Below are 8777 nucleotides of genomic sequence, written 5' to 3' on the forward strand. Positions count from 1 at the left end.
TGGTTTTGACTTCCAACCTACTTTGAATCTAACTACTATAAGTCTACCAACTTACTCTGAATTTAACCAATTCACTAATATATCTTATTCAGTAATATGGCCAAAGACTGTTAAATATTTCACCAGAATTAAGAAACTGATACTGCAGTGTCTCCCCTTATCTGTGGTGTTGCTTTCTGTGGTTTCAGTTACCCAAGGTCAACCACAGATCAAAAATATTAAATAGAAAATTCCAGAAATAAACAATTTGTAAGTTTTAAATTGTACACAGTTGAGTAGCATGATGAAATCTCGTGCCATCTCAGTGGGACATGAATTATCCCTTTTAGTCTCTCAGTAGTCCTGTAGGTTATCAGATTATAGTCTCTTACTAGTCTTCTATGTTATCATATTGATGTGTTTGTGTTCAAGTAACCTTTTTCATTGGAAAGTCAATAGTAGCCTAAAGCTATGTCACACTGCCTACATCAATCACTTTACTTCATCTCATCACATAGGCATTGTATTATCTCACACCATCACGAGAAGGATGAACATAGTACAGTAAGATATTTTGAGAGAGAGCATATTCACATAACTTTTATTGATGAACATAGTACAGTATTTTGAGAGAGAGCATATTCACATAACTTTTATTACAGTATATTGTTATAATTGTTGTTTTATTAATGTTGTTAACCTCTTACTGTGCCTAGTTTATAAATTAAACTTTATCACAAGTATGTATGTATAAGAAAAAACATACTATACATAGGGTTCTGTACTATCCATGGTTTCAAGCACCATTGGGAGTCTTGGATGTATCTCCCATGAAAAAGAAGGTAATTACAATATGCTATTTTTCTAATTCATCTGAACTGATAACCTTATTAAAATAAATGAAGTTAATTTGACATGATATTTTCTTGGTGGACACATTTAAATTTCTACATTTGAGCATTTTTTCACAAATGTTCACAAACTTCTACTAAAATTCTAGAAATTTGCCAAAGATTATTAACAAGTCTACTGGCTTATAATCTCCAGAACGCAAGTTTTCCCTTTCTAAAATAATCAAGCTAGTGTTTGCTCATTGCCAGGTAACATATTTTTCATAAAATTCACAAAGATTACTCAATGATTTCATAAGCAGATCTGCAATCCCACTGGGAGCTAGAGAAGACATTAATTTAAATGAAGAAAATTCAGTGCAGTTCAGGTAGTCAAATGTTTCACTTTTAGCTGCTTTCTTATCATGGCCTATTATTCTTTTAATATTATTATTTGCTTTTCCAACTCAAAGACTATTTTTTTCCTACTAAGTCAGACAGTTGCAAAATATGAACTGATGGCTTCACCCTTCTTAAAAATTTGATGATCATGTTGAAGCTTAATCTTATTTGAGATATTACTTTAAAAATTAATTTATGTTGTCTTAAGCATTTTCTATAAATTTCAGCTTACTTTATGGTTCCTGCTGCTTATCAAGGTTTATACTACCATTGTCATTAGTTCTGCATCTCCCCTTTCATTTACATCTCTGTAATCTAAGAGTTCCTTGTTTGCATAACTGCACTGGATTTTTAGACTTCTTTCTCAAATTATATAGAACAGTGTATGATCATTTTTAATTCCCATCTCAAAGAACTGTACAGCCTTTCAGAATCAAAAACCATGGGGTCACTCATTTCTTTTTCTCTTTCGCAATTTTCTTTCCTAATAACTAGGACATATATGTAATTATGATCGATGTTTCTTTTCTTCATTACGACTCAAGTGCAACAAATCTCCCTTTCTAGTAATGTTTTTCTAATTAAAACTCATAGATGACATATGAAGTTTGCTATCATTTAAATGGCACCATATTCCTACAATGTGACCTGGGCTACAATGTGCCAGACAGAATACAATGAGTACTAAACAATAAAGCATTTTCCATGCAAATAAATGCCAGTGCATGAACAGCAAAATAAAACGTCTAAATCAATATACTAATAACTAATTACTAATTACTGACACAACATACCATATGCACTGTTTTAAACATTTAACACATTTAATCATTGAAACAACCTTGTGAGGCACCTAACTCACAATAAAAGAAACTGAGGCACAAAGATCATTTGTCAAAGGTCATAAATGGGAGGCAGTGTAGCTCTAGAGCCTGACCTTTATACATCTACATATTAGCTTACTATGGTAACAGTCAAGTAGCTATCTATGAGAAAAATAGATAGATTTAAAAGAATGAGATAGATAAAATCATTGAGTGAGAGGCTAGGTAGATCAGGCTGATAGTACCTCAATCACTGATCTACACATGAAAGACCACCAGATAGTATATGTTTCCAGTTATGTTGCAATATAACGTACATACACCATTCTTAAAATATTCTTGCCAAAAGAAAAATCAAACTTAAATATGATTAAGCCTCTAGAACTGTTTTCTCCAATATGGTAGTGAAAAGAAATGATAAGCAAATAAGTCATATATATTTAAATATATACAGAAAAGTATCTAGGAATCAGAACTATTAAATTCTCCTCTGGAGGGCTGGAGTAGAAATGAGCATTTGTTTTGCTTAAAATTATTCAATACTGTTTGACTTTTCTTACAAGAAATAAAAGTAGTTTGCTTGTAAGTGAGATTATGTATAGTCATGGTGGATAACTGACAAAGGTTTTACTGAAGAGGTGGAATCAAAATTGGGGCAAGAATGATGGGTATTAATTACACAGGCAAAAGGACTAGAAAGAACAAGGCAGGGGAAGAAAGAAAGGCATGGATCAGGGAAAAACATTAATCTCACTGAATATGAAGAAGGGTGAAATAAAGTTTAAAAGATGTAGGCTAAATTATGGGGCCTTCATTGGCAAAAATATTTGGAATTCACGATGAACAAAATGGAGAGCCACTGAAAGTTTGAGTAAAGCCTAACTTTGATGAATGTAGTCTTTCATTAAAAATTAACTGGAAAAGTATACATTTAATATAAAAGGCAACAAAAAAAATGAGGTGCCTAAATATCATTTATTTAACTTACAAATTAGCTTTATACACAATTGTCACATGAGAAAAAAACTGTATTCCAGCATTTCCCATCACAGATCCTTAGCAGAAAAATGCTTTTAAGTGTCTAGAGGGGAATATTTTAGAAAACTCAAAAATGTAGTATCAATCCATCCTTATCTAAAAAAGTACAGATTTATATATCATGAATAACTCAAAAATTTGCTGAATAATTAAAGATCTATTCTGATGTGATTAAAATTGCAAATTAAATTAGAAATAGTAAAGTATTATATATCAGTACTTTCAAAATTGACCACAAGGTGATATCCTATTTATTAGTTAGGATGCTTATAAAACAAACAAAAAAAACACCTCGAACTAGTTTAGGCAAATTTATCAGATCACAAGACTGAATATTCCATACACACAGCTAATTTTGGACTCTTGCTTGACCAAAAGGTTCATAACATCAGTCGCAGACTCCACTTCTCTATCACTCTCTCAGCTATGCCCTCCTCCATGTGTAAGCTTTACCTGGAGGCTAGCTTGCTGCTCAGAGAAATGACTGCAGAAATGCCAGCTGCTCTTCCAGTAACCCCCACAAAAGAGAAACAAAGCATCCTGCCAGGAAGTTCTGAATAAATATCCCATTCTACAAACAATCACAATGACCTGAGAGATAAGCTTTACAGATGACTTAAAATCAATCAGAGCCTATCTCTGCAGCTGAGGCAAATCACATGACTCTTATCTCTTGAGTTGAGGAGAGTATAAAGAGGTAATAGTGCTCAAGTTATTGAGAAGTAGTTAAAATACATAAGACTTCATTTAAAAATATAACCAAACAATATCTCATGGGTGAAATTCCTGAAGTCACTTTCACTTTAAATCTATATGTATCATGTCATAAATCCCCCATATTTCTGTTATAGTTTAATAATGAATTAAATATTGATAATGTCAAAGGCTATAAAGAAATTTTACAATATTAAAAAGCAACTAGAAAAATCATAGTCCAGAAAAATCAGTAAATAATGCTAACTACAGTACATTCACTGTTTGAAAATATCATCTCAATCTGCCTCATTTTCTGTCAATGAAGCTAGCTACCTGCCAAATGTGAAACAAGATGCATTTAGTTTTTCTCTTAACATATGCATTGTATTTCTAAGAGATGCTGTAATGAAGCCTGTTTATTTTTTAAAATTTAACTTATTCTTCATTTTCCACTCAAAATATTCTGTCCTATAAAATATGTTTACTTTAAATGGGGTAACTAGAATAGTAGATGAAACTATTGCTACGGGCAGGCTGGCAAATATCTGTAGGATATTTTAGCTACTGTAAGAAAATCTGAATCAAACAGGCAATTAATTCTAAGCCTGATCAAAAGATGGTAGGCAACTGTTGGCATCTCTGTGAGTGTAAAGTAGAAAAAAATGACTTACAAATCCAAGACAACAAAATACTATATACGCATAAAGGGAAAAGATGTTTTTCCTCAAAAAAATTTCTCAGAAGAGGAAGCACATTTGTTAACAACATATCTCATAATATGGATGCTTTTTAATCTATTAATTTTGAACAGCAAAGCACTATTTGGAGAAGATACATTATCTTGAAATTATCTCAATCAGTGCTAGTTTGGAAGGTCACTTTTTGATCAGTGGGGTTTTTTTGTTGTTCAGTTGGATTGGAAGAGGAAGAAACTGAACACTAAGTAAGGACTCCTGAAGGTATAATCGTCAAATTGCAAACTATCAAAAAGAGTCTTTTAAACATTACCTTAAAAAAGATAACATATTAAGAAACTAGGTTATAGAGATGATTTCATACCTATAGGACAAAAGAAAAAATATAATGCACTTGGAAATTTGTGGCATGAGATAAAATTTCTCATAACAAGATAATACACAGAATTAAAAAGTACTGTATCTCCTACAACTTGGACAGAAGGTGAAAATGATGTGTTTTTGAGTTAAAGACTACAAAACTAGACACAGGGATAATGAACATATTGATGTCAAAGATGTACACCAACAGTCTGGAATAAATATACAAACAATTTTACATAATATATAATAACTGTTATATAAATTATATAATATTAACTTGAGTATATAATTAGAAATTTAAATAAATATTTCATCTATATCTACATTTCTAAAAGTTATATATGTTTGACAAAAAGTTATTTGGAAAGAAAGGGCAGATTCCCACTTGGTGGACTGGGTAATTCATACCACCTTTCTTGCTGAAAACAATCTCTGTGATCCCTGACAAAGGGGAAACAAACAAGGTGAGCCTAATGATCACTTACTGTTGTGCATGGACGTGATTCTGGACATCAGTACAGGAAGGGGGAACTCGAAGAAAGCCTGGCTGTTAGTTTGGAATGGCAAAGAAGGGCCAGGAAGAAAGCATTCCATTGAGAAAGAGCTCTGGAAATCTGCACAGGAGGCTTCTTGAGTCTTTAGCTGAATACAAATCTCTACACGTACAAGGCAAAACTCTACAAAGCTGGGCAAAAACTTCTGGGGGAAAAAAAACAATTATAGGGGAACAGTAAGTAAAACAGTTCCCAGAGCTCACTCAGAGCTGAGAAGTATTCATATTTCCATCAACCAGAATGGAAAGCCGTCGCTGAATAATCAGGACATTCAGGAGAGACCTGAATGTTCCGACTCATTTGAAATTGTGCAAGTCAGAAGACAATGGATAAAAATCTTTAAAACAATAAAAGAAAAAAAAATAGAGTAAAAACAACTCTTGTTGACTTAGAATCCTATACCAAGAGAAAATACCTTTCAAAAATGAAAGTACAATAAAAATTTTTTGGACACACAAAAGCTGAGTCCGTTATCAGTAGACCTGTACTGTAAGATATTTTAAAGGAAATTTTTCAGGCAGAAAGACTATATCATACAAAAACATGAATCTACACAAAGAAATGAAAAGGACCAAAAATAGTAAATATGGATAAATATAAAAAACATTTTAGAAAAGAAATAAATAAAAGACAAAAATATAAAAGTAATTTTAAAAGTTTTTAAAGGATATATGACTACTTAAAACCAAAATAATACCAATGTACTGAGGGGTTTATAGCACAAAACTCAGAAGGGAGAGAATTGGCAATATGCTATTGTAAAGTTAATTACACTGCATTCAAAGTGGTATAACATTGAGAGTAGATTGTGTTAAATTAAAATATCAGAAGCCCAACTGCAGCAGTTATCAACAGTGTTTCAGAGATGCTTTCATGAGGTCTGCAAAGTCAAAACTATATTCATAATAGTGCCAATAGTTTGTCAATGTATTGACATTAGTATTAATAGTGCAAAAACAATGTTGAATAAAACTGTTGGTGCCTAGCACAAATCAGAGAAATGACACCAAAATCTACTACTAGTCACTGTATTCATCGTGACATGCACTTGTCAAGAATTTAAAAATCAGTTTCACTTATGAATGACTATAAAACAGTAAAAATTATTAATTATATTACACCTTGACCTATGAGTATATATCTCTTTAATATTCTATATGATGGATGAAAGAAGAAGTATAATACATAAAGAACTTCTATTACACACCAAAGTACAACAGTTGACTAGAGAAAAAGCATCTGTGCAATCATTGAGTAGTGAACTAAACAAACGCTTTTGATCATGAACACTATTTTTACTTAAAAGAAAAACTGGGTGTAGTGATGTCAGAAACATGGTGGACTGAGAGATGTCTCTGGATCTCTCCCCTTAAAACAACAATAAGCTGACATCTAAAACTCAACAAAAAACACCCAAACTGCACCCAAACTGCACACCAGCACATCTGAGCATGGGATCTGCGCATAAAAGCTATCACAAATCAGAACCTCAGGTGTCAGGTGGTAAACTGGGAGAAACAAAGAATCTCCCTCTCACAGGTTCCCTGTAGGAGAATAGGGAGGGAGAAGATGCAGCCATTTCCCTGAACAGTTCTGACTGGGAGTGCTCCGCGAGGCCAGGAGCAGTGCCCAGTCATCAGGGCAGAAAACAGAGAAGTGGGAAGGCAGAAAAACAGTTGATTTTTATCAGCTGTGGTTGCAAAACCGAGGCTGAGCCACAGCTCCCATCCCTCAACCCAGAGGACTCCTCCCCGCATACCCACCAAGACGGAACACTGTGGATCCCCAGAGGAATCTGAGCAAACGCTACCAAAACTGTCGCTAACATTGACAGGAACTGAGACTGAGGGTAGTGAGTGTGATTAAACATCTATAAGGAAAGAAAAAGACATTATTAAGACTTTTTTATATAAAGGAGAGATCCAAGAGGCATAGACGCCATTTACTGGAAACCAAAGCAAAAACACCTTATTTACAACAGGCTATGGACCATTATATAATAAATCTTCTTTCTGGAAAAAAAAAAAATACAGGATACATTTCCATTAATGCCCAGGCGGGGAAACAGTCCATTAAACACCATGAACAACCAAGGTGACAAGAAAGAGAAAAATCTCCAGTAAATAAGCTTACAGACATAGAAATATGTGACTTAAATGACAGAGAATTCAGGATGGTACTTCTGAAAAAACTCAGTGAGATCTGAAACAAATCATATCAACAATTTCAGGAATTGAAATAACACCTAGATGAGCAGAGCAAGGAGATTGAAACCCTCCAAAAGAATCATATAGAACTTCTGGAGATGAAGAATGACATAGCAAGCTTGGGAAACAGAGTCGACCAAATGGAGAAAAGGAGCAATGATATTGAAGATAGAAATAAATCAGAAGGAAGAAGGGAGAAACCGAAGAATGAAAAATAATGAAAGAGAAATTACAAAAAGTAGCTGATACCATCAGGAGAGAAAGCATAAGAATAAAAGGAATTCTCAAAGGGGAGAAAAGAAGAAAGGATTAGAAAGCATTTTCAGACAAATACTTGACGGGAATTTCCCAAATCTAAGGAACAAGCTGGGGCTTGGAATTCAAGAAGTCAAAAGAACACCCAATTATCTCAACCCAAAAAGGCCTTCTCCAAGACACATTGTATTAAAATTATCAAAAATCAACAACAAACACAGAATTCTCAGGGCAGCTAGGGAAAAGAAGATCATAATCACTAAGGGAAAACCCATTAGATAATCATCGAACTTCTCAGCACAAACCTTACAAGCCAGAAAGGAGTGGTATCAAATATTCAAACTATTAAAAAAAAAGGAACTACCAGCCAAGAATAATGTATCCAGCTAAGTTCTCCTTTAGATATGAAGGAGAAATAAAGACCTTTCCAGACATACAAAAATTGAGAGAGTTCTCCATTACGAGGCCTGCACTACAAGAAATACTGAAAGGGTCAGCTCCCCGAAAACAAAATGACAAAAAACATAATACATAATAAGGAGTAAGGTGACTATCAGGCAAATAGAAGCAAAAGAGTGTAACCCTTACTAAGAACAGGGCATTACAAGCTTAAACATTAAGAGAATTGCTATAGCAAGATAGTAATAAACGTTCAGCATACATAGGAACAAACTAGGATAACAATGACTGAAAAGGGGAGGATTCAAAGATCCAAATTTGCAAAGTGGAATGGAGATAAGGAAAACGTGCAGAATATGTGTGTGTGTGTGTGTGTGTGTGTGTGTATCCTTTACATATTCATAATGGTAACCCCACGCCAAATATTCAGAACCGAAGTATATAACATAAAACAAGAAGGCAAAGAGGGAAAATCAACAATAGCCAAACAAAATAAAGAAAACAGAAACACAAGGACAAGGAAGCAATGGAAACA

The 8777-nt window shown here is 33.6% G+C and overlaps 1 protein-coding gene across 3 annotated transcripts in view; it reads right to left on the minus strand.

Moving 5' to 3' along the window:
- The window catches only part of TBC1D12 (TBC1 domain family member 12), a 71254-nt gene that overhangs the window by 27381 nt on the left and 35096 nt on the right, over nucleotides 1–8777 (minus strand). The gene's annotated exons all lie outside the window — the stretch shown is intronic.

This window comes from Pteropus alecto, unplaced genomic scaffold (genome assembly GCF_000325575.1).
Source record: "Pteropus alecto unplaced genomic scaffold, ASM32557v1 scaffold88, whole genome shotgun sequence".
Taxonomy (NCBI): Eukaryota; Metazoa; Chordata; class Mammalia; order Chiroptera; family Pteropodidae; genus Pteropus; species Pteropus alecto.